Source organism: Buteo buteo, chromosome 16, assembly GCF_964188355.1.
Source record: "Buteo buteo chromosome 16, bButBut1.hap1.1, whole genome shotgun sequence".
NCBI classification, from domain to species: domain Eukaryota; kingdom Metazoa; phylum Chordata; class Aves; order Accipitriformes; family Accipitridae; genus Buteo; species Buteo buteo.
In genome coordinates, this window is record NC_134186.1 from 29753662 (window position 1) to 29776678 (window position 23017).

A 23017-nucleotide genomic window follows, 5' to 3' on the forward strand; every position below is an offset into this window, starting at 1 on the left:
CTTCTGACTGTGCCAGTTTCCCGTGATGGAGAGGTCTCCCAGGACGGGTGTCCCTTGCTGATGACTGTCCTTTATTCTTTTTAAATCAATGGTGGTGTTCTCTCCATCTTGGGAACGAACCTCTTGCAGTTAATGAATAACCAGCGAGAGATTTATCAGTGCAGTTCTCTTGCCAAGAGGAGATAACAGAAGGAGCCCGCAGCGGTCTGCTTCCGCCTCCAGCAGTGTGGGAGCTACCTTGGGTGCGTACAGGGCGTTGGAGAAGGGCGAGTTTGCATCCTCTGCTGTCTTAACTCTGTCCGTGGGCTGATACCGAAGGAGGCTTGCAGTCAAAGCATGACGCTCGCAGTCAAAGCAGGCACAGATCTCCTTGGGCTGACCGAGCTCTGCCTGCCTGATCTGACTGTATTGGCCCTTGTGGTGGCGTGTGTTGGGTCACCTGGAAGACTCAAGGTGATTTTGTGTTCTTGTACGAATGTATGCTCTAGCACTGGTGCTGCTGATGAGGGAGTACTAATCTGGAGGGGCTTCCCTGAGGACATCTTCCTCAACTTTGATAGTCCATCATGTCCACAAACGCCTCTGTGCCTGTCACTTTGATGTTTTTGTTCTGCGCTGTGTGACAGAGTTGTTTGCCAGCAGAGCCAAACTGGTCTCCTGCTGCAGCTGTGTGTTGATTTGAGGCACCTTGCCCCAAAACTACTGGGGGGTACCTCTGCTTGGCGTTTCACCGTGTTTTGGATACAAACAGAGCTCCTGGGAATGGAGGCTCCATTGCACCCTCCAGGCTGGGGAGGAGGCTCCCAGCAAGGCTCCCTGGAGTCCCAGTTTGCCTAGAAACTGGCAGGAATTGCCTGAATCATGAGTGAGAGGCAGCCCAAGCAAGCAGCATTTTGTTTAGGTGGCTGCACAACTTCCATTATGAAATGCCTCCATTCTGCACAGCTGGCAGGGGGCTCCCAGAATAACCACGCTTGCTGAGGAGTGGAAGAATTGCAGCAGTGTTTGAGGCAAGGAGATGTTACAGCACAAAGATGAAAGTTTTCGGGCAGCTTGGAGGGAGTGACCCACAGAGAGGAGGGGAGATGTGGGGGGGGCTGGGGGAAGAATTAAGTGTACCTTGATTTCACAGGATTGCATGCTGATTGCTGTGCTGGCTGCCTCAGAGACAGCCATAGAGAAGGATGCTGGCTGTGTAAGGCCAAAGGAGGATGGAGAGTAAGGAGAAAGGGTATTTAGGGTGGGAATATTTGTGTAAGTGCAAAACCAAGGAAAGAAATCAAGTGGCTGCACTTGTGGTACAAGCCCTGGCTCTTCGGACGGCCTGTATTTAGACTTGCTCAATCCAGTTACATCAGCGCCATTCAAGGGAGAATGAGTTGGGTATGTCGGAGAGTATGGAGAGTTGACGTCATTCACCAATCCTTCATCCAGCCGTTGCCTTGGTGTGTGAGCAGCAAGGGCTCTCCTAAGCTGGAAAGCGCTGGCGATATGGCGAGGGGCATCTTGCAACGAAGAGAAAACAATGCCCCTCTGCCCGGCGGCGGGTGCCCTACTGAGGCTGTGCGGACAGGGGCTTTGGTTCCGCATTCAGGCTGTCTCGGCAACACAGGCTGTTCGCAGGACGCAGGCAGAGCAATCTAGGATGTACCTTAACACATCCCTGATAACAGTATCAGTGATGTTGAAGCTAACACGGCCAATGACCCCAGAGCAAACGACACTCTTGTTTGTACTGTGCTAATGTTAACTCTCGCCAGTCTCTTTGCGTTTCCCTCTGCCTTTCTGTGTCCTCAAACAAAGCCCAGTTACGAGAACAGGAGGAAGGCGCTGAGTTCAACAGAGGCAAGTTTGGTAGAGCATAGTAACAAGAAACAGCAGCATTAAGGTTCTCATCCCTCATCCCTCCGTTTGTCCGTTTGAGACATGCAGACCGCAGCGCCCCTCCTGCCTGAGACTGTCAGGTAAGGTAAGAACAGGATGGAATAACCAACATCCGAAACCCATTCCATAACATCTTGCCAGATAGCTCACTCCCTGGGCCACGCATCCTCTGCCTGATCATGGCTCTTCTGTATGCCAGCTGCAGTATCTTGCTGGCAGATACCACAGTATAGGTCCATATCTGACCCTTATCTTACCTGCCTTCTACCACTGAGATCACAAAATAATCCACTTCTCAGCCTTACTGATCAAAGAGACTATGCGTCAGCCTTCGGCTGCAAGCCTCAAAGTGCCGCGTCCAGTCTCAGTGAAATTTCCAAAGAGATTTTCTCCATCCTAGCATCCTTCCCCTCCACATGCCACTACACTACACATTACCTGAAGGGATTTCAGTCTTGGATGTTGACTAAAAGTGTTAGAGATCCTTATTTTCCCCACAGAGGTTAAATTTAGTGGTAGGCTAGGCTGCCCTATGTTGAAGGGCGGCACAGAGATACCTTCTCCATCAAATTCAATTGGACCTGAAGCGGGGTCCATTATAAATTCCTTTCAGAGCGAGGAAACACAGTTTGAGGTAAGAGTCCTTTCTCTGTGACACATGGCTGGCCCAGACCATGGTAAATACGTGGTGCAGTCCTGGTGGCGTGACCTGTTCGTCCTGTGATGAGATGTGGAAGAGAACTTGGCTCTGTGTGGCACAGACCCTGACAAGACCTGGTGGAGGGGCTCTGCCAGCGTGCACAACCTTGGGCAGCGTTAGTTAGGAACTAGTTTAGCTTGTCACTGCGGTGTGACGTTGGCATTCTGCTGGTGCTTGTCTCTTGTTTCTAGGTTTGATTTTTCAAAGGCCCAAGGGGCAGTTCAGCACTCAGTTCCTATTTAAAACTGATGGTTGATTCTAAGCTCCCATTGGTGCCTTTGAAAACTTCATCCTTATGGATGTGCGAAGAGAGAGCGAGCACTTCAGAAGGAGTGATAAAGTTGGAGAGCACTATATAGAACAGCGGTAGGTGCTTTCCCTGGTGCTCTAGGAAGAAGGGATTCCCGGCCTCTTCAGAGTACTAAATTCATTCTTCCTGCTCAGACAAATCAAGAAATATTGTACTTCGATTGCTGCAATGTTAAAACTTTATAATTGGTTTTGTGGGTTTCTTTTGTTGAAACAAAAGTTGAAGCTGTTGATAGCTATTAAGCAATAGCATGTGTTGGATCCCTACGAAAGGGATGGAGGACTAGAGTGCAGTTTATGTGGCTGATGGCATGTCAGTGGAGCAGCATGCTGTACGGAGCGCATCCTGCATGCTTTACAAGTTTGAAGCGTTTGTCTGCAGGGTCTTTCCTAAACATTGGCACTTGCCTTGCAGCCCTAGAAATTCGGCTCTGGGCTTTAGTAATTCTTTAACACTCTGATGAGCTCTTCCCATGCTTGTGTGAGGATTTTTCCAAAGTGCCTTGAACCAGTCAGAGAGCTTGTAAGACTTGCAACCTCCCTAGCTCTGCCTGGCAGCGCAGTCCAGTGGATTAAGCATTGTAAAGCAAACCCAGAGAATCCCAGACCTGAGCTTGGTTCTGACAATCCCTTGCTGTGAGACCCTCCAGAAATCAATCACAAAAGGATTCATTCCCAAATGCAGTCTCTGTTTTGGGCTATCTGGCTTTAGCTACCAGCAGACCTTATGGTCTGTAAATGTACTCTTTTTCATTTAGTGGAGGTCAACCAGAACTGCAGGGGCTGCTGTGAATGCTGAAGGTGGTTTGGAAGAGGTCTGGACTTGAAGGCCACCTTGGGAAAGCAGAGCCCTGAGCTCTGCCAGCTCTCACTATAAAAGCAGTGCTCACCTAGCTCCTTGCAGAGGACAGGAGTGTCACTGCTAGATGTGCCTCCCCACTCCTGAGGAAGAGATTCCTCTCCATACCTCAGCCCAGCTGCATCATGACCATAGCTGTCCATGAGTCATGGTGGCTTCTATGTTGCTCCTGCTGCTTCGCAGTAAAGGGGATCTGCTTTTCTGGTGGCCTTGGTTAGCATAGAAGAGGGGTGTCCCGTTTGGCAGCGGGGTTCTGGGAGGTGGTGAGCAGGAGATGGAAACCTGTAGAGGGATGACCACGGGAGAGTATAGATTTGCACAAGCTCAGCGTTGTGCGAGAGGCAGCTTCGTTGCCAGCTTGCTGGCTCCCATCATTGACTGCATTCCCATGGAGTTACTCATCAAAGCTGTAGTCTTCACTTGAAGGTTTTTGATCTCTCTCTGATCATGCTGAATTCACTGGCTGGCTCAAAGAAGCATTGTCGCACCAGATAAGAGCAACCGCTCTTCCCCAGGGAAGTCAGGTGGGGTCAAGGAGAGAAGTTTCTCTGTCCTCCTCTGCAGCCAAATAACCATGGGAAATAAAAGTTCTGCGCAGTCCCTGAGGCTGAGCTGACTCGAGCTCTGAACGGGTATAAATGCTGTAGCGCACAGATGAGGTTACATGGATCCATCCCCAAATAAAGTCTTCACACAGCAGACTTTCTCAACCAACCTCCCAGTGACCCTAGTGCTAGTCCATGTAACGCGTATAGGAGCCTTGGCATCTCCTATCATGGATGGGTTGTTTTCCCTGCCACCTACGCAAGCTCACACACTGCCCCAAATCAGGTTTCTAGGACAGTGTCAGTGAGGGTGGCTGCCAGGTTACACTTGCACTAACCCTGTGGAAAAGTCCAAAGACCCTTACTGCAGCGTGCCAACGTACCAGAGTGGCTGTCAGCCCGGGTGACGGCAGAGAGACTTGTCAGCTCAAGGAAGGGGGCAGTGGGAGCTGAGGAAGGGAACTGCTGCAACGTGCTCCTGAATGGCAACTCTTTTAACCCTTCTAGCATCTGTGAAGAGCAAAGTTCTGTGCTGGAGACAGTAATTATTGTTATTTGCCCCAATCGTACCTTCTTTCTATAGCCCTTCTCTGCAGCCTTCAAGAGTGACAGTAGTTATGGCCATGTTACGGTTTCTCTGCTTTTTAAACCCAGTAACTACAGCAACCTGTGAAAAATTCTAGGGGCTATGTTTGTTGTCTTAGCTTCATTTTTAACCATGTAAAATGTGACTAAATTCAGAGCATTTATTTTGTTTACAAGTTTCTTATTTGCTTCTGCTTCCCTGTAGGCATGTTTTTTAAGGAAGAAAAAAACCCAAACCCACCCAAACATTTTCATGGATTACATACCAATGTACTGTATCCTGGCAGAGGAGTACTGCTGGGGCTTGCTTGCAAGTCCTTATGGTGGTTCTACTTCTTACCATGAATGCATGGAGACTCCGTCAGCAGATAAAATCAGTCAGATGGGTTGTCTTGCCTAAGATAATGCGTATTTTTAGGATGTAGCCACTATCCTGTCCTGGCTGACATTATTAAAAAAACTCTGGATTGTTAAGGAGGCCACCTAAATCCAGTTCATGTGGTCCACGTTCTATTTACAAATACGTCCTATTTAATGCAGTGCAAAACATATACAATATTGCCTAACTGTCCCTCTCTTAAATGCTGATGGGGCTGATCATCCCAGTCTGAAGTTTGGGGAGGTACAGCTGCACACATGGTGTGATTTTTGTAAGCCTGCTTCCTAAAGGATACCAGACAAAATCCAGGGACTAAGGAAGACTGCTGGTGTACAACCACTTTTGACAGGGCCCCAGCCCAGTTGCCCCTTGATTTTTACTGTAGTGAAATTCAACAACATTTCTAGTAACTTGAGTGGTCTTTAGATCAGAATCAAAACTGATATAGCCTTAATACACTAAACGAATGGATATATGCACACTCTGAGTGTATAACGCATAAACCATCAGTATGATACACCAAGTATTCCAGCATCTCCAACAGCTAAGCAGCAGCTTGTTTGGCATCTGATGGCACGGTCACATCAGGAGCAATCTTACATCTCTTGACCAAAGTGCCCAGCTCCGCTGAACCTCACGTTAGCTGGATCAGTGGTTCCATCGCCCTTAGGGCACGTGCCTGCCAGCCTAACGCCTGCGGCCCCCGTACAGGGACTGACGTGTCTGTCCGTGCTCGGTGCTGAGGAGGGAGGATAAAAAGAGAGTAAAAAGCCTTCTAGCTGTGCCCGAGAAGCCTGACTGGGGGTCGAGGTGTGGGGAGGGACGGGGTGAGGGGGACTGCTGAATTATTTTTTTGTTTTAAGCTGGACTTTGAAATTTAGCGCTGGAGGGAGCAACAGCCACACCTTCCATGAGTAATATCCCTCCACCCCCTTCTTGGCTCCCGCTCCCGACCAACCACACGGGATAGGGAGAGCAGTGTTTACAAAGAGCATGACCCGGGGGAAATGAGGAAGGGAGTGTGTGTGTGTATCTGAGGGGGAGAGACACGGGGGACGGGGAGGACGTGGGCTGGCAGGGAGGGAGAGCGGCAGAGGGGAGACAGCAGAAAGGAAAGCAAATGGCACGCTGCAACGGGGACTGGATTTCTGTCCCCTGGCGCTGCCTTCTGTGCAGCGATAGTAGATCAAAGCAACACCTTTTGACTTTTCTGGGTTCAAATCTCTCTAGTATGTCTTGAGGTTTACACCAGTACACCAGTACAGTACCAGAAATGCTGGATTCTGAGCTCGTTGCAGTAAGCGACCAGCTGCTCTTTCCCCTTTTGGGCAGGGATGAGGTTGGGGGTGTACCTCAGTGCCATCAGGAGTGCGTGTCCGACCTGTCTTTTCCCTTTAATTAGGTCCAGGAAGGGAGACAGTGGCACTCCTTGGGACAGAGCGCTGAGCAGTACCGAGAGGCAAATATGCATGAAGAAAAATAAGGTGAGAAGGACGCAGACCGTCAATACCTTGCTTGATTCAGACACCAGGGAAGGAGCAAAGATGGGTGAACCAGCCCTAGGGAGGCAGTTAGGTCCAAGTGGCTTGGGATCAGGAGACACGGCTTGTGTTTCACAGGCTGCCTGCTTGGATTGGGATAAGCGCAGCCACTCTAACTTCTGCCTTCCCAGTGCAAAGTGGGAGTGAGATCTCTTAATTGCTGGTGGATCTTACTTTTGTGGCAATGTAGTACACAATACTGTGCTACACAGGTGAGACCGTGCTGAGCCTACCTGCTGGCTGCTGGGATGCTGTGGCCGTGCGCTGGGTACAAATACCTGGCTAGCTTAATGCTGTTGCCCAAAGGCACCAACTTATTTCAGAAATTATTTGGGGGCCGTTGGCCTACTTGTTCTTACGATAACTTCGTACCACAGACAATAGAAAGAGTGTTTTGTTTATCCTGCTCCCCCACACTATGTACTTAGAGTATTTATCAGCAGGATGGTTTGCTGGGGGTGGCAGCCACTCTGCTATGGTTTGCGTCGTTAGTGGGTTGCTCTCAAAAGGGCTTTTCACGTCTCGTTAGTGGGGCGTGTGGCACTCGGGCCGGGAGGGCTGGCTAGTCTGCGCCACGTTATGGGACGGGCATGCTGCGGGGACAGTCACGTTGCTGCTAAGGAGAGGAGAGGGGTGTCGCAGTTTTATTTTAAATGAGTTGCTGCACAGGAGTTTGCACCTTGGGGGTGGGGAATCCCAGGCAAAGACTGACGCGGTCGATCCAGAGGGTTACAAACCCAAGGCAGATCGGTCTCAGGGTCATTTGTCTTTCAAATCTTTTGATCATCTTTGGACCCAGCTTTAGGGTCCAATGCCATAACAGGCAGGAACTTGTTCTTCTGCCAGCTTGGCCTGTTTCCAGGTTCTCTTGCTGGCTTTGACAGTCACCGGTGAAGTGACCCAGAATAGCCTTGGCCTTCCCTTGTTATTTTATTGTGCCTAAGCAGCTGAAGCTCCAGCTCCCTCCTGCCACTCCTATAATGCATTAGCTGTCTCTGAGAGACGTGTAGGTGACGCACCATAGGCCTGATGGCACAAGAATAAGATTTAGGGGTGGGCGATGTTGCAGTGGACCATTGGGAAGCACAGGGGGGGAGGTTCATGCAAGGGAGACCTGGCCAGGAGCGAGCAGAGACTCAACGGGGGAGGCTTTCCCATGCACCGGTAGCACTGAGCTAGATGCTTGGGTCCTATACGTGCCTGTGAACGTCTTCTGCTGTGTTCTCAAGCGAGACTTGGGCGTACAGGGCTGTGTGCTCGCTGGGAGGTCTATTCCTGCCATCTTCGCGCAGGAGGCTCTTGCTGAGCAGAGATAACGTGCTGCCGGGAGGACGGGGGACCGAGGGTCCGGGCTTGAATACTTAGTGGGAGCATTTAGTTCTGGGGTCTAATCTAACACGGCCTAACATCTAACCTGGCACCAACTGGATTTAGGCCTGGGCTAGCGCTCGGGCTTTACGGCGAAAATAAATTTTTGCTTCCTTCCCACGCAGCTTGTGCCTGAAGATGGGGGAGGTGAGTGTGTGCGCAGGAACAAGGGGCGTGGGGTAACAGAGAATAACAATTGTCTTAATGGAAAGAGAGAGGGAGAGAGAGGAGAAAAAAGGGCTGTTGAGCTCTTTCTCTCCATCCCTGAAATAATAGACCTATTACTATCCCCAAACCTCGGCCCCCCTCCCCTCCCCGCTCCCCTCCCCAGAGAAGAATTGGTCACTGCACAGCTGTGTGAGCGAGAAAAATATATTTATATATATAAGAGAATCTGCCCTTCTGAATTGGTTTGTGGGGCTGGACAAAACCTCATTGTGCGCTTTATCTGCCCCGAAGAGAATGGTCCCACAGTCTTTGCCTGGCAGGGGCTCTGCGTTTGGTTAACTGTGGTCAGATAACTGTAACTTCATTTAGATACTGTACTGTTATTTATTTTTTTTTCCCCGAGGCATTATTATTGATTGTGGGCACATCTGGGGAAGAAAACACAACTGTCCCTCCCCCCCCCCCCCCCAAGCTCCCGTGCTGGAAGGATTTAAATTTTTTTGGTGATTTAGGGCTGGTTTTTGCGAGCGGGGGGTCAGCCCCGCGGGGTTGTGCTGTTGGAAAAAGCCATCGGGGGGGTGGGAGACACGGACAGACCCCGGGTCTCGGGTGGGTGGGTGTGGGGGGGGGGTACCGGGGCGGGCTCTCCCTGCCGGCGGGGGCGCACGCTGCCCGGTGCGGCGGGAGGAAGAGGAGGAGGAGGAGGAGGAGCGGGGAGGGAGGGAGGAGGGAGGGAGGAGCGCTCCGCCGCAGCCCAAGTTTGGGGGCAGCGCTCGGCGGTGAGCGGCGGAGGCCGATGGGCAGCGGGCGGCCCCGCTCGGCGCCGGCACCGGCACCGGGATCCCGCCGGGGCGGCGGTGCGGGGCGCTGAGGGCGGCGGCGGCGGCGGGGGGGGGGGATTTCTCTGCGGAGCGGGAGCGGTTCCCCAAATATTTCCCCCCTAACCCCCCTCCGGCGCTTGCCCGGGGGGATGCCCCCCTGCAAGCGCGGAGACTAGCCCGGCCGCCTGGTGCATGGCCCAGCTATGGAGGTGGTGGACGAGACGGAGGCTCTGCAGCGGTTTTTTGAAGGTAAGGGCTGTCCCGCTACGGGCCCGGTCCTCTCCCACCGCGGGGGTGGCCCGTGGCCACCGACCGAGGCCAAAGGCAAGGTACGGCGACCGCCTCGGCCGGCGTCGGAGCGGCACCGCGTCCCCCCGTGCCCGCGTAGAACCCAGGCGTGGTGGGCACGCGTCCTGCGCTGCGCCGCCCTCACCTCGGGGGTCCTGAGCCGCAGGTCCCGGCACAGCCGGGGAGCGCGTTGGCGTCGTACCTTATCCCTGCCGCCACCCCGGCGAGGACTTCGGTACGGCCCTCGCCGGTCCTCGGAGCGGGCGCGGGCTCTGGCGTACGGATCGCGGACGTCGCCACGGGGCCAAACTCCTGGCCGCCGTCTCTGCTCGCCTCGGGACCGGCTGCCTCTCTACTTGTCCCCTGAGCCGTGGCTGCTGGGCGCAGCGGGTTGGAAGCAGGCTTGCCGCTGTGAGCTTCGCTGGGGAAGTCATTCCTCTTTGGTCTAGAAGATAGCTGATCCTACGGCAGCGGTGCCCAGCAGCGGACCCCGCACCATCTCTTAATCGGCATCCGTAGGCCAGTGCCGTCTAGCCAGAACCCGGACCCCTTCGGGCACCACGTATCTGTGGATCAGTCTCCTTCCCATCAGTGCAAACCAAAGGCAGCTTTTACTGAAACCAAGGGTGGAAAAGTAGTCGTAAAGAGAATTTGGTCTCTCTGTCAAGCAGGGGTGAACCACGGTTGCTCGTGGTAGCTGAGGATTTGGTAGGGCTGAACGGTGCGGCTGGGGAGGTGTCGGGACCCCGATGCTCTTTGTTGTTTCTCCCTCAGCTCAGTGTTTCTTCTTCCCGGTGTGGCTTTGTTGGCATGCTTCGCTCTTCCTTGTTGACTGCGTTGTTGCTTCTCTTTTTCGCTCGTTGTCTTTGTTTCTCTCTTTCTGGTGCTGCGCCCTGCACCGCGTGGCCCTTGTTCTCTGGTGGGCCGTTTACCAGGCGGAGGTTTCGGTTGCACGGGCCGCACACCTTGGTGTGAGACCCTGGCACACAGATGCACCGGTCGATGGGGAACAACGCGCCCATCCTGGTGAGGCTCCGTTGCGTCGACAGGTCCTGTTGCCGGTGGTAGAGCTGGGGTCTGCTGGGGTCGACCCTGGTCCATGGAGAGCAGGTTGTGTGTATGGGTCAGCTCCGGAGCTTGGATTCCCTCCGGAGTCCTCGTGCTGTGCTTCACCGGCGGTGGGATCGGGCAGCGTGCCACCTGCTCCGCTGAGCTTCTCACTCAGCGTGGCCTGGGGCGGTTGGGGTGGGAGGACTGTGTCCCTTCTGTTTCTTTGACTGGTGGAAGGACGTAACCTGGGGAGGAAAGCGAAGATGCACCGCAAACAGAAGATGCTCTTGAGAGTGAACAGAGGCTCAAGCTGCTTACTTCTCACTTTCGTCTCTTCTGGCATCCGTGTGATGTCTCAGTAACACATCTCTTCTTCAAAGGAAAAAGCATCCCCTGTTTGTTCTAGCCATGATTCTGGATTCCCGGGAGCGACAGGATTAGTGAGGATGGGAAGCCTCGCCACGCAGGCTCTTATCGTGTGCTCCCAGCCTGTGTTCTCCTCAGCCTTCAGGGGGCTTGTTTTGTTTTTAGGGTTTCACTTGGATGAATCTCCTAAATCCTGCCCACCCACCTCTAGTCCTCTGGGCACTGAGCACCTCCCCGGCGTCCTGCACAGCCCTTGCTCAGCACCCCGACGTTATTTACCGGCATTAGACTTCAACTTTCTGTCTCTTCATTTGTAGAAGTAGAATTTCTCTCTCTCCCCCAGAGCATCTTTTTATAGGGTGGAAGGTTTCTTTCTTTTTCTGTCTGTCTTGTTCTTTCTGGGTGCTGTGGGTGATCCTGCTTGAGCAGGGGCTTGGACAAGATGACCTCAAGAGGTCCCTGCCAACTTCAGTCATTCTGGCATTCTTTCTCTCATTTTCCTTCTTTCTCTTTTTATCTTTGTCTTTTTCTTTTTGTCTTTTTCTTCTTTCTTTCAGTCTTTCTCTCTCTTTTGAATTAAAACCATCATGTCCCTGTAAAAACCGAGAGTGAGGGAAACTGGGGCTGAAGGATATTTCTTAGCCTCTGCTATCTGCTTACTTTTATAACTTCCTTTTCAGAACTCCTCTGATCTTAATTTTTTTGTGGAGCCCAACATGGCTGTTTATTTCATTTGGGCAGCGAGATCCCTTTGGTGGTGTTATTAAAGAGCATCTGTTACAACACAGTGCTTGAGGGTGAGAGGGGAAGAGGAGAAAGTTTTACCACAAAGGATTGCTGCTCGGTTCAGTTTATGCAGCGAGTGAAGAAACAAGGTTCTTTCCTTTTGTGCACGCTTTAATCGTGGTGCTCTGAAGGAGTACGCGGCCAAACTGATCCTCTGTTATTTGGAAGTGAAGGTCAGTGCCTTAAATCGCTAGCTTTGCAGCACAGAGTCGGATTTGCCCTGGAATCTTGCTGTCCTGAAGAATTAATGGTTTCTGGATGTGTACTATAGTGGTGAACAATAGATCTGTTAGAGTTTATTAACGTATTTACAGGAATAAATTCATTAGTAGAACTGATTCCTCGCTACCCCATCACTTCTTTAAAAGGTGTCTGCTGATTCCCTTCCTGGGAGGAACACATGTTCAGACCATATTTTTCTCTTATAGTGAAATACTTTTTCTTCTCACAGATCATCTTCTCGCCTAGTGGAGATTTTATGCTAAAGAGACTTCTTCCTGTACACTGAAAACCCTGAAATAATTTGGGAATTCCCTTTCCTTTGCTTGACTCTGATTTGCACAGGATCTGAGCCTGCTGTAAGCAATCCCGCCATATTTAAGAGTAATCCTTTAGTGCTTGTATAGCACTCGGTATTTCAAAGTGTCAGACAAGGATTAACTGGTCTCTTTTTGCAGACTTTTGGGGAGTGGGGGCTGTGCTGTCTGAGGTGTGGAAGAGAGTTGGTGTCTGTGCTGATTCCAAATCCTGGCATTTGGCTGGCTCCAGCAACAGCGCGACAGGTCCCATCTGCAGAGCAAGGCTGGTTTTGGGGACCGAGCGCGCCCAAGATTTCAGGTCCAATTGCCCACCTCTGGTTTTCTCGGCTGCAAGAGATGGACCTTTATTTTCATAAAGAGGGCGCTCAGTATTTATTTGGGCAGGATATCCTTATTTCCCTGGAATGTCGTCGTCTGCTCTTCGAGAGTGAGATATGAGACGTGTGAGGATGGAGAAGCAGAATGATGTGAAAAGTCCAGGGCTTTGCTCTGATGTTTGGGAGGGGGCTGGGGAAAAGCGTACGCAGTCTGAGAGAAGAGGTGGGTTGGGCATAACTTCACACCCTCCTGGGATGAAGATGCTGTGAGTGTGTCCTCCAGGTGGGCCTGTCCTGCGTTAGGAAGATCATCGCTGTCCTGGTTTGTGTTAGCACAGCTGGTAAACATGTTTGGTGGTGTCCAGGACCATCCTGCCAAGGAGAGCTTGGGCAGACAGCTGGAAAAGCTTGGAGGCAGAGAGCGTGGGATGCTGGGGGTTCTGGCAGCGGAGGTAAAGGAGCGCAGTTTGGTCTTTCCATAGTATAAGGAGTGTTTACCCAGAGCATTTGTATTTTGTATCAAAGGAAAAGTAGGGAGTTGAAAGCGTCTGACCCTTGGCTGGCATCCTGCTAGAAACCTTACCTTCCTCCCCGCTTACCACTCGCGTAAGGGAAACAGTTACGACAGAGCTCAGCTATTCGGGATCCCTCTCTCTCTCAGCTAATTTATGAGATAAGAGGTTGTTAAAGAATGTATATCGGGAAAGATGTGCAGAGCAGGGCTCGGGGGGCAGGGGAGTGAGCGGTTTGGCAGATGGCTCAATGGGGATAGGGTAAGAAATGGAGAAAGAATAGTGAACGCTAAAAGTTTGGAGGATTTGGGGGTTGAACTGTAGTTGGGAAAGACAGTAGTTGGTTAAACAGAAAGGGCCGGATTTCAGTGAGGGCAAGCGAGTCCTGTGAAACGAAGCAGCTCTTTACAATTTTTCACCGAGCACAAGTGGCTGGAGCACTCGGAAGCGTGTGTTTGTCGAGCGGCCGTGTGTCTGTGCGTGCACGCATGGGGGCTGCTGGTATTGCACATGCTGCAGGAGCCTCCGAGCTGGGAGTGAGCAAGTGAGCACCGGGTGTTTTATCAGCAAGGCAGCAAGCGTGTTTGTATTAGGGAATGTTTTTGCCCGTAGGAGTGCATGTTTATGTGTGTTAATGGTATTGGTTACTTTCTTGGTGTTTTTTATTGTGTATTGTGGAGCACTTTATGTGTGTGAGTAGGAAATGCCGCTTTGCAGCCCTGCAGGAAGAGGTCTGGGCCGTTGCCCCATTTTCCTCGGATGAAGAAATATAAAATGATGGGGCTGAGGCAGAGAGCTGAACCCAGAACTCATGGGTTTGCACCTTGTCCACCGTGCTGTGTCGTGAGGGTTGGGTCTCTGTGTGCTGTGTGTCTGCAGGAGGATTTGGTGGTGGATGGGAACGAGTAGAGAAGGACTTCACTGGTAAAACTTTAACTGATGTAAAACAGTGAAGCCATGAGCTTAAGGGAAGAGAAATAACGGTTTCTCTTCAGAACTGGCTGGCACCTCATGGTGGGGGGAAGCGTCCCCGAGCTGGAAGGGCTCTGGCTGCCAGCGGTGCTGGTGACCCCACGTGTGAGTTACAGCTCGCTGGGGGTTCTCTGAACCACAGGGACAGTTCCAGTTTCTGCCTGGCAAGATGTTCGAGGATTGCGAAAAAAGAGTCACAGAGCAACAAGGGGCTGCTGTAGGGTCTTCCTGGCTGCTTAGGGATGCAGAGGGGAGAGCGGTGGTTTCTTGAGGCTGAAAACACCAGGAGCAGAACGGGCTGGAGAACAGTAGACCCGGGGCTTCTAGAGCAGAGGCTGTGGTGTCTTATTGTGGTGCTGGCTGGCAGGCAGAAGCCACGCACGCAAACTAGGACAACTGGCCCCGTGTATGTTTTTTGGTACCTGGGCTTGACGTAGCAATGCAACTACAGCAGATCAAAGCATCTAGTTTCTTTGAATTATATGCAAGAATGGCTTTTTTGGGAGCCGGGCTTCGTGCTCGCTGTTTACCCTCTGCCTGTCCAGCGGCTGTCTGGCCCTTAGCCTCTGCGTCCCCCAAATGCATCCTTGAGCTCTGATGCTGCGCTGGCTTTCCTGCGCCGCTCGCATGGAGTTGTTCGATGTGGCAAGAGTAAGGGCAGAGGGAAAGCACCGGGGAAACGCTGTGGAGAATCGCGGGCTCCAATGCAAAAAGCACAGCATGATCTTTGCTGCACATCGCCGTGGGTGTTTTGTGCCTAGACCCGACTCTCGGGAGGAGCGGGGTTGGGGAAGCGGTGGCTTTGCAGTGTGACAGTCTCTCCAGGGCCGGGCTGGCGCAGTGGGGAAGGTAAGAGGCTTTGCGTGGAGTGCTTTGCTGGATGGAGTTAGCCCGTGACAGAATGGTCCTGGGGAACCTGGTACAGCACAAACACATGACCATCCCTCCTGGTAATCCCCTCGCAGACCCAAATCCCAGTGTGTAGCAGCAGCCTCCCAGCCTCCTCCCTGGCCCTCCCACTCTTCCCTGAGGGAATAGAAAAACCAGCAGGCAGCAGCCCTGGGACCTAGACAAGCTGAGCTAGGCAGCATAATGACAGAGGGAGAGAGCAGGGACGCAGCGGGAGCTTGACATCTGCTCTCACCATGCTCAGGATGCGCTGGATCCGAGCAGGTAACAGCACAGATCCCCCAACCCTTCCACGGTTCAGCTTGCTTTCCCCTCGGCGTCTGCATCTCTCTTTTCAATGTGATTGTTTTCTGGTCCTCCTTTCTCTGTACTCTATTTCAAGCTTCCCCTGCCCACTCGACTTGGTGTCTGCCTCTGGTCAGCATGTGCCCTCCGTGAGGATGCTGGTGAGCCCAGCTCCATCCTAGGGCCTAAGCAGAGGAGGGAAGAGAGAAAAATGTTCCCTTGCGCCCATCACCAGCAGCCTTCAGTGCCTGGCTGAGGCCCAGGGGGCATTTCTGGGCACAGGGGGAAGCTGCCACCTCCATCCCAGCAGGACCAGCAGCAGGAGGTTCCCAGAGTCTTCAACCAAAGCGCTTGTCCTCGCCCGTTCCTCAGGGCAAGGCTAGTGCAGAACGGTCTGCTGCTTCCAGCGTGGTCTTGTGACTGTGTTGGTACTTCTCTGGGGTCTGCCTTCTCTCCCCAGTTTCCCCAAAACTCCTTTTTTCCTGGATGGGAAGAGGACAGAAGACCCCCAGATGGAGCGAGGCCAGAGAGCTGTTGGTAAGAGGGTGGATCCCTTAAGACGTCTGATAAGGGGTGGGTTGTGATTCAGAAAGAGCCCGCAGAGGCTCCGTCGGGGATGGAGAGAGGTACTTTGCCTGTGTTCTGGTTGATGTATCTTCCGCAGGTTGGTGTCCTGGGAGCGATGCCTGGACACGGACTGGGAGGGGGTTTGGAAGGAGGTAGCAGGAAGAGGTGGCCATCGGGACAGATGAGAAGGGAGTCGTGCTGGAGGTGGGACCAGGCTGATGGAATTGGGCTTGTTGGTGACTCAGAGATCCGGCTGACCCGCGCTGCTCCCTGTGCCTGGGCTGGGGTTGTGCAAGCGCTGCTGCGTACAAGGATATGGGAAAGGGATGTCGGTCAAGAAGGAGCCTTAGTGGGATGCTGGATAGGCAGGGTTTCCCTCCGTTCCCTCAGCCTTTTCTGCTAGAGCAAAGCATTCGCTAGGGCCAGCCTTCTGGGGCCAGAGTCATCCCAGCTGCCATGTCACTGGCTCCAATAACTGTGGAATAAAATGGCTCTTGAGCACGATTAGCCTGGAGAGAGCTGGGTATTGCCTGGAGAAGTGCAACCCCACCTGAGTGGTGCGTAGGGAAGTTGCTCTCCCCATGGGCTTTCTGCCTCCTGTCATAGTTCGGTGGTCATCTTTCTGCTTTCACCCTGTTTTCTGCCCTGCTGTCATTCTCTCCCCACAGTCACTTAGTGAGAAATAAAACCAGAAGTGTTTCAAAGAAGGAGGAGAGACGGGGCACGGCTGTACCTGCCCTCTTCTGGTTAGGGACCTTGTGGATCCCTCCTGCTGGGACAAGACCTGAGTGATCCAGAGCTGGGAGCTGTGCTAGGAGGGTGCAATGCTGCAGGTGTCCTCCCTTCCTCTGTGCTGCCCAGACAGGGTCCTAGACCATGGCTTGGCATCCCTCCAGTGTATCTCTGGGGATTTCCCTGGCTGGGGATGGTGTTGCTCCAGCAGAGCTTTGCAGAGCTTGCTGGGTAACCCCTTTGCCTCTTTCTAGTAGTGTTGCTGTTTGGACTTGGACTTTGCACTCTCTGATAAGAACCCCAGTAAGCTAAATGTGTCTGAGGAATGATTAACTAGCATGTGCGTTGCCAGAGGACGGGGAGCAGCTGTGACTGGAGACACAAACAGGAACAGGCTTGTGGCTTTTGGGCCCGAGCTGGTGCTTGCCAGATGCCCCTCCCGTGGGGCAGCATCTTTCGGGAGAGAGAACCCACGTCATAGCCTTCTTGGTGCTTTCCAGGCAGATACCGGGATGAGGGATGGACAGAGGGCGATGAGACTGTGTCAGGTCAGCAGGGAAGATGCAGAGTCCAAGGGAGGGTACTGCTGCTGCGTAGGGAAAAGGGGTGCTCTTAGAAGTAGAGGGTGGATTGCATTGGACACCACACTTGGCTATCCGATGGCTCCCACTTACGGTTTCATGAATATACCCTCTTATTCCTACTGACCGGCATACTTTGGAGGATAAGCAAGGGTACACCAGACCTTCCTTCTCCCATTGGTACCGTTTGCCCTGCACGGCAGGGACAGAGGATGTTTCCTGTCTGATTTGGTGGAGGTGGACGGTCTGGTCAGCCCAGGACCCTGTACTCCTCGCTGTCTTCCAGCACACCCTGGAGCACGTTCAAGGCACGTTTGAATGAAAGGCTTCCTTCCCGAGGGAAAACGAAATGTGATACTCAGGGTCCACCACTTATCTCGCTGAACTTTGTCTGTTTTGATGCAGTTACTCAAAATGGCGAAAGGGAGAGCTTGGAGCAGGGCTGCGGGGCTGGGGAGAGAGGCCAGCCCTGGTGCAAAACAGAGGTGCCAGATTTGTTGTGGAATGAGAGCGAACGCTTGTGGATTTTGCTGGCTTTTGGGGTGGTGGGGAGGAGGGCTGGTTGGAAAGGCCAAGGCTGGAGTTTCAAATAGCCTTGATGTGCTCGGATCCAGGATTTGAAAGTAGAGGCTAGGGTGAACCAGGGGGAGCAGTCCTGGGAGTGCCATGCGGCTGTGATCATAATCCCATGGCATGTCCAGGGCTAGGGCTAGTGTGCAGGGCTGCAGGCAGAGGTAGGAATCATTTCCTCTGGTGCAACACAGCGTCAATGCTTCTTTTTCACCTCCCAGTTGCTGTGACAGACCAGCTTGGTCACCAGAAAGCTGGCATCAGTCCCTGCAGTGGTTTAAGTTTTCTTAGCCTCTCTGGCTTATCCTACATTTTCTTTTTTTTCCCCCACTCTTCCCCTTCCCCATCCCTTGTCCCTTTTGCTCTATCCAGTCTTCTTTTCTTCAGCAGCTCTCATCATTTGTTTGCAGCGTATTGAAGGAGATGTACAGAATTATGCCCTAAGTGATTGCAAACTGCATCAGTAGGAAGAGCAAAAAAAGTGGGGCTGTGATTGCAGACCAGTGTGTAGTGTGAATAGAGACTGAACAGGGTAGCTGAAGCAGTGTGGGATGGAGCCAGAAGTGAATGAGGAGCTGATAGGCACGTGCAATGCCAACAGCCATGGTCTAGCTTTGGTGAGATCTCTGCTTTTTTTAAAAACAGTAATTAAAGCGATTTTTGCTGGGACTGATTTTTTTTTTTTCTTGTAGAGTCTTTTGTCATCAACCCAACGTTGCAGCAGTCTATTATCTCAGAAGACTCAGAGTGCCAAACAGATCTGGTTTTCTTACCCAAGGAGATGATGATAGTAACTGGTGGGGAGGAGACAATGCAGAGGGCGTGGGGATGGGCATGGGACAGGATTTGTGGAAGAGACAGGTAGGGTTTCCAAAAGAGCTGGAGGCCTAATTCCTGCAAGCTGTCTGTCTGCTTTGATGGCAAGGACCATAGAGCATGCTGAGCTGCTCTTGCTTGCAGCCTTGAGAAGCACAGGTAGTATAAAGAGTACATTCAACTTAATTTGGTATATGAAGATTCACTTAGTTTGTATCTGACAATACTTATTAATCAACAACTATCGTTTATGACTTTTAATCCCATGTGCTGATTACAGCTAACTGCTAGAAATCTAGGTAAACAGGAAACTAAACAACTTATCAGCCTGCTTGATCTTGGCATATCTCTTCTGCTATGACAAGCAATGGTTATGGACATTGATTCATTAAAGCACTAAAAAGTGCGCTATGTCTTTATTGGAAACGAAACACCTGCTTAAGTAAAGCAAAAGTTTAAAACCTGTACATTATAAGGGCTATCAAGCCATTTCACAATTGGCTGCTTGCTGATAATATAATCAATGCTCCACTCAGTATAAGAACAGAAATGGTCTTTTTTCCTGATGAGGTCCCATCCAAATCAAAATCTGAGGTCAGTGAGAATTTCTGGGTAGGGGGGAGTAGGAGGACTTCGGTCCATCTCCTTTCCCTCCTGTCTGTTTTAATTCAGTCTTTGGAAAAGGGTGTTGGAATGGAGAGGTGGATGGTGATGAGTTTTCACATGCAGTGTAGCAGAATGTGTAGTGAAGAGAGAACGGTCATAAACGATGTTTCAAAACTCATCTCATTGGTGTTGAGGGGCTGAAAAGCCACAAGAAACAGCAGTGTGGGGACCTGCAGACTGGGGACGGGCTTCACAGCCCAGAATGAGAAGTTTGGGTGCTGGAGGTTTGTGCTGGTGTGTAGGGGCTTGGGAAGAGGAAGAGGAACTGGTCAAAAGTCAATCCAGTCCAACAGAATGGTCTTGTGGAACATCAGGGTAGGGACCTTTCCTACTCCTCTGCTTTTAGACACAGGTGCTGTGGCTCTGTTACACCCAGGAGGCATCTGTGGATGCGATAGATCATGGATGATCACTGATAGAGATTTTTACAGAATTTTTACCATGAATTTTCAGCACAGCTTTCTTAATTTAGTCAAGGCACAAATTTGTAGCTGATCATGACATTGGGCCAAGTTTGGCTTTGAAGGAGATGAGAACAGTGACAGTGAGCTGTGATGTGTAGTAAAGTTGATACCAGACACCACAAATATTTATCACCACTGGTGCAGAGCAAGGCCTTGTCAGGAGAACATAATGCGTAGGATGGAATGCTTTCAGTTGGCTCTCTGAAGGAGAGAAGTAGTGGGGTTTACTGGGCTTTTTTGTTTAAACGCTCTTCTCTGCAGTTTTGGAAACCAAACCACAGTGAGAGTGAGCTTTGAGAACTAGATAGTAGGAATGAGATGGAGAAAGTTGGTCTGATGTGTCCTTGTTTTGTGTTTTAGGATGAGAAATCAGCCAGTGAAAAATTGATGTTAGCAAGTGAAAAGGGGACATGAGTTTTAGGAGTGCAGGTTGCTCCCTGGGGATAGTCACTGCCTGAAGGAGACTTGTGGAGGTCTCTGGTTTTGCAGAACTAAACCCCAAGTTTTGTAGAAGTTGTTTCTTCTTTGATCAGCCTGTCGTTTGAATGGGTCGGGGTGGTGTTTGTTGGTTTAAAGGCTTTTGTCAATGCAGGAGAGCCACGTTAAATCTTTTTTTGCTGTTTCCCAAACTTCATAGTGCTCAATAAATCCAGAGGCTTTGTGTCACTGAGTGGTTGGGAAGTTTCATATTGCTAAGGTGTTTGTCCTCATTGCTGGTTGCTTTGCAGCAGGGGTGAGCTCCGAACCTCTTTGGACTGGGAGACAGGCCGTGCCCTGAAGGCTTTATGGTTCAGGTGAAGTGTGGAAGAGTGGAGAGATGAGCCTCCCCACTTACAGAGATAGCTAAGGACCACCTGGGGTAAAGGGACCTCTCCGCTCTGTTCTTATCCCTCTCTGCTCCTCTCTTCTTGCTTGCTGATTTCATAAGGCCCAGGCAGTGGCAGTAAGTCTTTCAATAAAATTGCCTTCTGATTTTCCTTACTTTGACAGTATCATTTCTTAAAATAAAGAGGCTTAACTGAGTTTCAGGTTAGAAGGAACTATCAGATCTTCTACCCTGACCCATATAACAGCTTTGAGCAATGCAACCTCCAGCTGAAACTGTGGAGGAATAATATGTTTGGTGGTTTTTTTACTGCCACAGAGAATTTGTCTATGAGATTGAGGTTAACAACCAACCCAAAACCCCATAGCTGTGGTTTGGGGCTTTTACAGGAAGGAGTATGTCCTGTTGAACTGTGTGAAACTGGTCAGTCTTTGCCCTTGGCTCAGCCCTGAGAGTTTGTATGGGCTGAGGACTTCTCTGAGGGACGGGGGAAGTCAAAGAGATTGAGTGGGGATTGTCAGAAGTTGTCAGTAATTCATTTGCTTCTGCGGTAAGCTTTTTTTAGAAACCAAAGAAACAAATAACAACAGAAGTTTCCAACAAGAGCACAGTGTACAGGTCGATTAGCACGTGGGTCTGCCTTGCTGGCTGGTCTCAGTACAGGTCTCTATAAAAGAAGGTTTTGTGTCTGCCCTGTCAGAGGCAGAGGCTAGGTCTGCCAGCCTCTTCCAGCAGATCTTCAGGTCTGCGTGCTCTTTTCTGAAGGGATAAGCAGGGGTCTCTTCCAGACAAAACAGTCTGCAGATGTGTTTTTCTGTTCTGGGCTACACCATGGTTTTACAGCATGAATCCAGGCAGTTCCCTGTTGCTTTGCCTGTGTCAGCCCTTTGTATAACAGACTTGTGCACTTTTGGGTTGAGATCCATCTCTTCCTTCCCTGTGTCCACGTAGCCCCTCGCACAAGCGACTACACAGAAACAAGAGGCCAATAATCTTGGGACGTTCTTTCGCCCTGCGTGGGCAGAGATGTCGCAGGGATCAGAGCTGTAGGCGCAGGCGCGGTAAACATAACTGATGGAGACCACTGTGGTTGTTCGATAAACGTGGACCGTCCTTCTGGGAAAGAGTCTGGCTCGGTTCTCCCTTCTTGGTGTCTGCCAGCGAGTTGCGTGCCGGCGCGGCGTGCGGGAAGAGGCGGTGGGTGCGGCGTGGCGGCGGTACCTTGGACAGCAGTGCTGTCCTGCCACGGCCTTCCCAGAGTCCGTCCTTCTCCGGCCAGGAGCTCAGCTCCGGCCCGAGGGAGAGCCCCACGGGTCACGGGGAGATGGCAGGACCGACAGCCTCTGCAGGACAGTTGCAGCTTGTTTCCCGGTTGCAGGCGCAGTTGGGTGGAAGAGGCTCCAGCAAGTTCGCCGAGCGCCTGGAGGGAGGTGCATTAAGCTGAACGTCCCGTTTAATTCGGCTCTAGACCTAAGGTGTAAGCACTAACATGCTTCCCCAGCCTCGTTGTGTTGAGCAGACTTCTAGGAGAGACCCAGGAATCTGCGGAAGGGGAAAGTGACTTTCCTATCACGACAGACCCCAATCCGCACAGTGAACCTCCAAAAGAAGCGGAGTTGGGGTCTGGCATGAGATGGGTCCTGGCTGTGGGGTACACTCGTGCTGTTCCAAAGACATACCGGGGTCTGTCACAGAAGAAAGGCAAGTGGGGAAAGAAAGTTTAGAAAACTTCAGCAAAGTGGGCTGTGTTGTCTTGGGGGAGTTTGGCGTGGCTGAAACTCTTGTCATTTATCTTCTTGGCTCAGCTTTCCCCCCCCCAAATTGGTCACAGTCACCACCACAGCCATTCCAGCCTTTTAGATCACCTTTCATTCGTAGCTCTCAGTGTTGTTCTTAGGCAGTGAGGAATTGTCCTGTAGCCTTTGGAGGGAGATTAGCTCCAGAATAAATGTTAGCGCTTCTCTTCTGACGTTAAGGAATGGTTTGTCACTTGTGCGTCAGCTTCCAGGGAAGCTCCCTTCACAGCTGGGGACTGGCTGAAAGACTTAGTGTAAGGGATGAATCCGGCGTGCTGTCCTAGAGAGAGTTATCTGGTGGGAGTGGGACGAAGTCAATGGTCTCCCTGCTCCCCTTCCATGGACAACTCATGATTTATGGAGCTGCGGTAACACGTGCTGTGAATGAATTTTGCTAATAGAACTCTCTTGGGAGGATCCGTGAACTACAGTGGGGATAAGGAAATAGGAAAATACTGTCAAAAGTGCTCCTGAACTGCTGAAAATCCTAAATCAGTGTCTAGTCACTGAGTTACCTCTGAAATCTTTGTCCATAGCTCAACAACGTGGAGAACCTGAAGGATGGTTGAACAGCAAGTGGGCTGTGGTTGTGGTTTTCTGTGCTGAGAAAGTTTGGTTTCCCTCCCTGAGCTTCGCGTATCTGTTGAGACATTGTCTGCTGCCTCTGTATTGTGTTAGATTCAGAGCACTGTGGGCTCTACAACTAGGAGGGGCCTCCAAGATACATGAGAAGTAGAATTGCTCCTAGAGCATCTCTTTGAGACTAATTTTTCATAGTTTCCAAAAGACAGTGACCCGTAATGTTAACATTCCTAT

General features: G+C 51.4%; 1 protein-coding gene across 2 annotated transcripts in view; it reads left to right on the plus strand.

Annotated features, from left to right (window-relative positions):
• MYRF (myelin regulatory factor) overlaps positions 1-23017 on the plus strand; it is an 83871-nt gene that overhangs the window by 11873 nt on the left and 48981 nt on the right. The gene's annotated exons all lie outside the window — the stretch shown is intronic.